The sequence below is a fragment of the Miscanthus floridulus genome, chromosome 8 (assembly GCF_019320115.1).
Source record: "Miscanthus floridulus cultivar M001 chromosome 8, ASM1932011v1, whole genome shotgun sequence".
In the NCBI taxonomy this organism is placed as follows: Eukaryota; Viridiplantae; Streptophyta; class Magnoliopsida; order Poales; family Poaceae; genus Miscanthus; species Miscanthus floridulus.
Genome location: NC_089587.1, coordinates 56585104 through 56595591, shown reverse-complemented (window position 1 = coordinate 56595591; position 10488 = coordinate 56585104).

The window sequence follows — 10488 nt, the reverse complement described above, 5'->3', positions numbered from 1 at the left end:
CAAGAACATCTTCATTAGTTAAGTGATAACCAAGTAAATGCAATGCAATACAAAGTTATTATCCAACAGCATTGGCAAAATGGCAACAATCAATAGTTCACCAGCAGACAGCGTACACAAGGGATGATGGTCCAGTCCAGGCCGGCCCAACATCTTTTTTGAATGGAAAAGTTATGAAGGGCCACGTACGCCGCGTATGCTTGCTAGCACAAAACGGGGCAAAATAGTTACAGCAGCAGCCCGTGAGCATATATTAGGGCGTTCGGCTGTACTGCTTCTCACTTGTTTCAGCTTGTTTTCTCTCACAGAATACTATTCAACCATCCGAAATAATCCAAAATATGCTCAAGGACGCATGCCGCCACACGGCAAACACCCAGTAAATGGATCGGATGCTGCTAGCTGCTGCATACTATACACCAGTTATTGCCATGCAGTGGATGGTCACTCATCTACTAGCAGGACATAGGATTCAATTTTTCATTTTTCATTTTTTACTTGCACATCCGTCTAGCAAGCACTCCTTACTGCTCTCGGGCCAAATTTCATCTTTCCAGCAGAACTCTGTGTTCTAACAGACTTCAGGTAATCCTGTCGAAACTATTTTGATATGCATGCATTATATTGATGCATATACCATATTATCAGGTGGTGAAGTGCCATAACTACTCGTAATAAGAGTTATGGGCTTTCATTCATACATGTAACATGCATGGCATTGCATTGCATCGCAGTGGTTGGAAGAGAGTAGGTGGCATGGTGGATAAATACGGCATCTGGAATTTAGCACACAAAAATTGTTCCTCCGAAGATTCCTTGTGTAATAGGGGGTATTGCTACTACTTGGAGTAAGCTGTTTGCAGCAGTGTATTTTGGGTTCACCAAGCAATGGCTAGTCAAGATTTAGAAAAGCCCATGCTTCATAAGTTCGTACAGAGGGAGTAGTTAAGTTTCTTCACATTAACTCCCATGCTTCATAAGTTCGTACATAAAGTTGTTTTAAGGAAAAAAAAATAGTTAATGCATAATAATGCCCAGGAAAAGAAAATCAAAGCTACAGTAAGCCAGTGTGCAACCTTATCAATTATATATAATGATAATTCAATTCCTATCAACTGTGTGTTACGTGCATGCATTCTCCATCACGTAGAGAAACGACATTTGATCCCGCCTTGAAATTTGGCTTTAGTTCCGGTATTTTTCGCGTTCGGAACTAGAGAGACCTTTAGTCATGATTTGTAGATCCAACTGGGACTAAAGGTCCCTGCCCAATGACTACTGCGGCAGACTTTTGCTGCAGGGGACCTTTAGTCCTGGTTGAAGCTACCAACCGGGACTAAATGTTAACTTTTACTCCCGGTTGGTCCCTCCAACCGGGAATAAAAGTCTACTCTCGGCTAGAGGCTCCGTCCGGGACTAGAAAGGGACCTTTAGTCCCAGTTGGTTTCTCCAACCGGGACTAAAGCTTGAAACTGTAACAGGCAGTCTTTTGAGCTGACACTGATAGGGTGCTGTCCCCTGCTTGCATTTGTTGCCGTGCTTTAGTCCCGGTTTATACTTGCATTTGCTTGCATTTATACTTGCATTTGTTGCCGTGCTGACACTGACACTGACACTGACAGTTTGTACTAGAAAGTAGCAATAAGAAACGAAGAGTGATGACGCATGCTTTAGTCCCGGTTATGAGTGGTGACACTGTACTAGGAAGTGCTACTGGATCGAGACGTACTTGTGTGCTTGGTATTATGAGCCGGTTACAGTTTGTTGCCGTGCTTAAGTCCCGGTTATAGTTTGTACTAGGAAGTAGCAATTAGTCCCGGCTGGTATTACGAGCCGGGACTAAAGGTATACCTTTAGTCTCAGCTCGTAATACCAGCCGGGACTAAAGGTCTTTTAGTCCCGGGCGTTTATAGGAGCCTCGATGGGCTGGCTCGACCTGAAGCCCACACATAAGAGAGAGCATATACCAGAATGGTGCGGCCCAGTACGCAATATTGCTGGCCAGTCCCACCTATTAGCACCACCTCGCTTGCTCCGAAAGATGAAAGCTAACTTAAAAGCTCAGCTCTGGAGCCATGCACCACGATCTTACTTGAACATGATCTGTTCTATAAGATCGTACCACTGCATCCTTGACTAAAAGTCCTTCGTACATTATAAACGTGTAGAATACGTATATTCTAGCAGCGTAGAATGCGTATTCGAAAGCCAAAACGAATCATCAATTGAAAATAAAAACAAAGCATAGAATGTGAACGAAAATTAAAAGTCCCGCTAGCAGCGTAGAATGCGAACGAATCATCAATTGAAAATAGAAAAAAAAGAAAAAAAATAGAAACAAAAGAAAAGAAAAAAAAAGAAAACATTTAGTCCCGGTTGGTAGGGACTAAAGGGCCGGCCCACTTTAACCCCGGTTGATATTACCAACCGGGACTAAAGGTGGATCTTTAGTCCCGGATGAAAAATCGGGACTAAAGGAGGGGCCCTTTAGTCCCGGATTCGTGCTCCCGGTTTCATCCGGACTAAAGGAGGGGCCCTTTAGTCCCGGATTCGTGCTCCCGGTTCCAAAACCGGGACTGAAGGGGGTTGAGAACCGGAAGTACAACTCGTTTCTCTACTAGTGCATCGGCTTTATAGACTAGATGCATGTTTTCATTGGACAGCAGGAAGAAGCCAGGAGGACAGAACTTGTGGATAACAACAACAAGCAGAGGCTGCAGGCAAGATAATGGAGAGCCATGCACTGATGCACACCAACGCCGCCATCAATCCGTGGCAATATGGGCGCCGAAATATTAGCACCCCACCATTAATCCTCCACGTGTACGTACTAGAAGCCAAAAAAAAAAGCCCTTAACAACGGCCTCCTCAGTCCTCACTCACATGTTTATTTGTTGTTGCTGTGATCCGTCGGCTAACGACACCACCCTCCGAACCTGCTGCATGCTGCTACTAATTGACATAGCTCCACACTGAACTGAACGGCCGGCCGACACTACTGCCGTCCATAAGAGTGGTTGCTAGCTACTTGGTACGCTACGAGTGACAGATATATGTGAAGAACGGGGAAAAAAACTATGAGTCATGCATGCAGTACGTGCGGTCGGTGTCACTCTTGTTTATTTATCGACGCGTCGATGTTGCAATTGCGTATGGTCCGGACAGCGTACGTAAATATAGGAGTACATAGTAGATGCACCTTTCCGTGACTTTCGCATCGATTGAGCGAGTGGCAAGAACTTGTGTTTTATATTAAATTTGTGACGTCCTGTTGGTTTCGTTTCGGCTTTTCCTTCTTGGCAGGTAGCAGGAGGTAGCGCAGGGACGACGTGCGGTGCCAAGAACTCAAGATCAGCGCACGTCTTTCTGTGGAATTTTTGTAAAGCGATCGCTGCTGCTGCGCAAAGTCTCTCCGGCTTTGACTCCCTACAAATATGTAATGACATCTATTTATGCATGAACAAGCACACTACGTCAGATTTGCACATCACTATCAACATCATCACTATCGGATTTGTGAAAACCAACAGTGATGTACCTTCATTGCCGGTTATGAGCTTAAAAATAAAAAAATGATTAGGGCTAGGCTAAAACCGGCAGTGAAGGACCACATCACTGTCGGTTTGTGGCTTGAACCGGTAGTGTTTTGACGGCCACTCATCACTGCCGGTTTATGCCAAGAGCCAACAGTGATTGCGCTCTATCACTGTAGGTTCTAGCCAAGAACCGACGGTGATAAGCCTACAATACAAAAAGGCTGCAGCCGTCATTTCCTTTCTCCTCTCTTCCATCCCGAGAACATAGGCACGCGTTTGGATCCTTCCCTCCATTGCTGCGGCTGCTCTTCACCATGAAGCTAGTGCTTGGATTTTGAAGAATGGCTTAATCTTTTTGCTTTAAGGTTAGTAACAAACATCCACTTCTTTGATTTTGTTGCTTAATTAGCTTTGTTTTGATGGCTACATTGCTTGATTCTCATTCTAGTTCTTTCTTCATTTTAGAGAGCACTTTTTCAATTGGACATTTGTACAAGGCTCAAATTATGGTGAATCCATCATCCAAAAGGTTGGTATCTATGAACACATTTAAATTCCTAGCTAATTATTTTATGGTGGTCAAGATCATCATTGTTAGTATATGATGCTATAATTAGTTCTTAGAAGTAGAGTAGAATAGTTGTTCTTCAATATTGTACAATAATTATTTTTTACTATGATTTTCAATTTACAGGGTCGAGGCTATCAATTTCAATTTTCTAATAATTAGTGTATAATAATATTTTCCAAAAATGGTACTTTCAAGCTACAATTGTTGTCCATGAAGCTCGATTTCTTATTAATTCTTTATAATTACTGTCTCAGTATTTTTTGTGCAGAGATGGATCGAGAGTGAATGCATCTATCCTGAACGGACAAGCGGTAGATGCATGGCGTCAGCCAGTTTATCACCGATGCCAAAGCCCATACTGAGAATGGGAATCATGTTTTCTACCTATGCAAAGATTGCAAGAATCATAGGAACTTTCGTCAAATTAAGTCTATACGATCGCACTTGATTACCAGGGGGTTTATGCCAAACTATACGTTATGGACTATGCATGGCGAGGTTGGTGTGAATGTTCTGCAGAAAAATGATGATGATGTAGACATGCCTGACGTAGCCATCTACGATGCTGACGAGGAACCCGGTGTCAACATGAAACCTATGACCACAGTTAATAATGTGTTTAGAAACACGTTAGCTGACGACACCGAGGATAACGATGGCATTTCTCAGCTGCTACGTAATATAGAGACTGGATGTCTTAGTGAAAGACAGTTGAGAAAGCTAGAAAAAATGAGACAAGATGATAAAACACCATTGTATAGGAATTGTCCAATGAGCAAACTAGAAGCCAACATCATGCTGTTAGAGTTCAAACCGATAAACGGATTGAGCGATAAATGCTTCAATCAGTTGTTAGGTATAATAAGAAAAATGCTCCCAGAAAAATGAGTTGCTAGAAAAGACATACTTGGCCAAGCAAATGATCTGCCCTATTGGCCTTGAGGTTGAAAAAATCCACGCGTGTTCCAATGATTGCATATTGTACCGTGAAGAAAAATACAAAGACTTGGACAAGTGCCCTAAGTGTGAAGCTCCACGGTACACGGAAGGACCGTTAGATGAGGGTACCAAGACCAGAGGAGGTTTCGTAAAGGTCGTTTGGTATTTCCCTATAGCTCTCCGGGTGCATAGGTTGTTTGCATGTGCAAAGTCAGCCAAGTTGTTGCACTGGCATAACGAAGAGCGTAAGAAAGATACAATGATGAGACACCCCGCCGATGGGCACGACTGGAGGACTGTCAATACTATGTTCTATAAGGATATCGGTGGACAGGTAAGGTACCTTTGGTTTGCTTTGAGCACAGATTGGATGAATTCTTTCGATCAGGTTAGAAGCAATCATAGCACCTGGCCAGTGATGCTCTATATATACAACCTTCCACCTTGGGTCTGTATAAAGCGGTCGTACATCTAGATGTCACTACTGATCCAAGAGCCAAGACAGCCTAGGAATGACATCGATGTGTTTCTAGAACCAGTGATCGATGAACTAGTGGAGATGTTTGAAAATAGTGTGCCAGATGTTTGGGACGAGTACAAAAAGGAACATGTCACGATCAAGGGAGTACTTATTGCTACAATCACTGACCTGCCAGGTCGAGGTTCGTTGTCTGAAGAGAAGACAAAAGGCTATATTGGATGTGTCGAGTGCTTGGACGACACCGATGCGGTAAATCTGCCAAATAACTCAAAGATAGTTTATATAGAACATCATAGGTTCCTATCTAAGGATCACCCTTACCGTAGGAACATAAAAGATTTCAACGGTCCTATTGAGAAACGCTTAGCTCCAAAATATTGAGATGGTCCTGTGATACTTTGAGAACTCAACAAACTGGAGGTTGTCCTTGGGAAGGGGACAATGCAGTAGCAGCGCCTAATGGGAGCGTTTAGAAGAAAAAATCGATTTTCTGGAAACTACCTTATTAGCCATTTCTAAGTGCACGTCACTATCTTGATCCCATGCACATCACTAAAAACATATCCGCTAACACTCTTAACACCTTGATAGACACCGGGGGGACATCGAAGAATTCACTAGCCACACATCTAGACATGCAACACTTGGGAATCAGGAAGGAGCTGCATCCCGTGGAGCTAGAGAATGGCCAGTTCGAACTTTCAGTTGCGTCATGGACATTAAAGAAGGAAGAAAAGCGTGTGCTTATTTCTTTCTTCAATGAACTCAAAGTCCCGACGAGCTACTGTGCGAACCCGAAGAGGCTAGTGAACATGAGAGAACTCAAGTTCAACTATGGCCCTATTAAGGCCCATGACTGTCATGTCATTATGACTCAGCTGCTCCCTGTTGCCCTGCATGGTATCCTCCCCCAAAGGTCCACGCTCCAATCATAAAGCTTTGCTCGTTCTTCAACGCGATCTCAAAAAAGGTCATTGATGTGTCCACGCTAGAGCATCTGCAGCGAGACATAGCCGAAACTCTCGTTAGGCTTGAGATGCATTTCCTGCCGACTTACTTTGATATCTCATTGTATCTGCTTATTCATCTTATTGACCAAATTAGAGCCCTTGGCCCAATATACCTGCATCAGATGTTTCCTTTCGAAAGATTGATGAAAGTTTTCAGGAGGTATGTTAGGAACAAATTTAGGCCAGAAGGGGGCATGGTTGAAGGATGGTCAACGGAGGAGGCCATTGAGTTCTGCACATATTATCTAGACATCAAAAGGGTCGGAGTTAGAATCTCGTCATGATGGAAGACTGCGTGGTAAAGAAACGATCGAGGAGAAATCTATTATAGTAGACGACCATATTTCTTTCAGACAGGCATAGTTCGCTGTTCTCCAGCAAGCTGAGGGTGTGATGCCATACATTGACGAGCACAGGCAATTGCTGCAAACTCTATATCCAAGCAAGTCACAGGCTTGGCTAAATAAAAAACATTAGGAAGAATTTGTCAGCTGGTTGCGACGTCGATTGCTTGGAATAAAGTTGGGTAATCAACTGGATGCCTTAGCTAAGGGCCCTTCGAGTACATATCTTAAGTACCAAGGGTATGAGATCAATGGATTCACATTTTACATAAAAAAGCAAGATAAAAAGAGTACATATCAAAATTGTGGTGTTCATTTTGATGCTCACGATGAGAACGGCAACGTGTAGGCGACATACTATGGTTTTATAGAGGAGATATGGGAGCTAGCCTACGGTCCATGGAAGGCAACTCTTTTTCGCTGCCAGTGGGTCTGGCTCGAGGAAAACACTGACAACAAAGGGTTCACTGTCGTTGATCTCACTAAGACCACATACAGAGACAACCCCTTCGTGCTTGCAAGAGATGTTATGCAAGTCTTCTATGCAAGGGACAACAAGATAAAAGGAAGGCTAAAAGTAGTCCTATAAGAAAAAATAAAGATTGTTGATGTCAATGGAGTGACGGACGAAGAAGACTACAGGGGCTATCAGAAAATGCATCCATTCAGAGCGAACGTACCCCAACCTATCCTTCAAGATGGTGACGAACCTGCTTACGTACGAATTGATCACAATGAGGCCCTCATTGTTGATGCACCTAAAGATAGTTAGATTATTGTTAACTATGTAATCATTATGCAGACGTTATATCAGTAATTCGCACTGAATATTTAATTTATATTTTGTGCGCATCTCTACAATTTAATTATTGACTATGTAATCAAATATTAAGATAATGTTCACAAACACTATTATTTGATAATTATAGACCGTTAATTAATTATCATAGAATTAAATAATCAAGACATAAATTTTTGTGTTATTTTAGAATATAAACTAACTGCATTATTTCTATTAATAAATAAATAAAGAAAAGCAAACTAACTAAACTCCCTATCCTAGCTCAGTGGTTAAGGCCGCGCACTCTGTACTCTGAGACCCTCGCTCGAATCCCAGGTGGACCAAACTTTTTTGATTTTACATTTATTATTTAGTAGTGCATTACGATGGGATAAAAGAAAAAAAATAAAACCATTCTAACCGAACTCCCTATCCTAACTCAGTGGTTAAGGCCGCGCACTTTTGACCCCGTGACCCACGCTCGAATCTCAGGCAGACCAAACTTTTTATATTTTTTTACAAAAAGGCTGTGATGACAGGCTCTAAACCGACAGTGTTTTTTATATATTTTTTTACTAAAAGATGCCAACAGGGCCCTTTACTGTCGGTTTTGGTTTTAAAACCGACAGTGATAGCTTCTATCACTGTCGGTTTTTAAACTAAAACCAATAGTGATGTGTAGATGCTCCTCACATGCCAACAGTGCTCCCATGACCACAACAATTAGAATACTGCTTTCACCTACCCTAACAACTTTAGTTTAGAAATAAAAATATACCACGATTGCTAGCCCCTATAAAATGGCCCTTGGCCAGGAGCTAGCCTCTCCATACATGTTAGTTTCAGCCAGACCTTATCAACCATGATACAATGTTTTCCTCTCACAACAAACCACAGATATCGTTATGCATCGTAGTCCACAAAAATGGTGCACACATGTAAGGTCTTTGTTATCGTATATGTAACTTATTTCTATTTTTTTGTAATTTTTTGATGTATTTCATTACTATCTAAATAAATATATTGTTCTTGTTAAAACTTTCCCACTATAGTATCTAAATAAATATATCCTTTACATATATACACCTTTACTGTCAGTTCTATTTAGAAACCGACAGTGATAGCCACCTTCACTGTCGGTTCTATTTAAAAACCGACAGTGATGTCTATGCCCCCTATATAAAACAAACTGTCGGCCACATACATCGACCCCACCCACCCACAAACTCTCTCAGTCTCATTTCTCATGTTTCACTCTAACTTCTTAAGACATTCACTCTCTCTCTCTACGTGATTTGGTTATGGCTCCTGTATTTTTTAATGGTATTGATATGTTGTCTTCTCCAATATTCTATCTATATTCATTTGATCTATATTTATATTCATGTTTCTTTGCATTCTACATTTATATATATTCTTATTCCTTGCATTCGATCTATATTTAATTATGTTGCCACATTTTACTTGGAAGAATTTTTTTGTGCATATATTTTATGTTCATATTTTTTTACATTTTATCGATCAGGTGGTATGAACAACGGACCTCCCCCACCACAAGAACCAGGTTTCCACCCTGGCGATGAGCCATTTGCTCCTAATGTGTCCATTCCACGGTTCCCTGTTCCAGCTATTGTATGAAATATTTTTCAACATCTTCTATTTTTTTATGTTAACAAATAAGTGTAATTAGTTTAATATCATTGTTGCATGCATATATGTCGCAGACTATATCCCTAATAGATTAGCTACGAACAGCACTTAGCTGGTTTTTTATCTCGGACATCGTCGAGAACACGACATCTAATGCAAGTGGTCGGCTATGGACGTGTGAACTCAGTTTTTCATCCCTGTAAGGGGTTCAAATCATCAAAACCATATCCACGGGACGGGAATACAGAGCCTAAATGTGATAAGCGCCCAATTAAGTGTCATGCGCATCTGTTTAGAGGCACTTCGACGTATTTGCTATAATATGCCTGATTTCTCGCACTTCAAGGCACTTGCTTTGAATGTTGATGATATCCTCGTCCCACAAGCAAGCGAATGGTTTGCAAGCTACAACCATGCGAATATGGTAAAATAGTCACTTATACCTGAGTCATGGTTATTTGTTGTTTATTATTGTAATAACATTCTTTAAATTTTTTTTTCTCCGCATGCAGATTATGCTATAGGACCTTACCTATGCTGCATGTGGCTTGTGGGCCGTTCTAGACCAAGCTACGGAGCAACTCGGGTACGATTAGGACTTCTGTAATAGAAACCTTGGCCAGCTCACTATAAAAGGACGCCAATACTGCATAAGGATTACTAACAGGAGCAGTGGTCGTTCCGTAGATTACATCTATGGCTGACCATTCTTTCGGTATTGTGAGGCACGAGAGAGTGCACTCATACGGGCATTGGACTTCATCGATATAAGTAGATACAGAATCCATGACATCAATTACCATATATGGCTACAGAGGCATGTTAGTGTGCGTGGTTCGATCGATCTCGGTAGTGATTCCGATAGTAATTAATGTTTATTTAGCTAGGTTTTCAAGGTCGTAGTTTAATTGAGTTCTAATTTATACAGGATCTAATATGCCCTAGGGATAAGAATTTTGTGGAGGTGGATGAAAAAATTTATTGGGTCCAAGATGAAATTCATCCTCTTTTATCTTATTCAGCACACAGAAAAATATAATTAATAAAAAAATGATTAGAAAAACCTAAGATCATATGTGGGATCTTAATTTGGGTGTATAAGCTTGCCAAAAAAATTTCAAGCTATTTCGACATAGACGGAGTATACATGCTTCACAGAGGTACATGTGCCCTTTC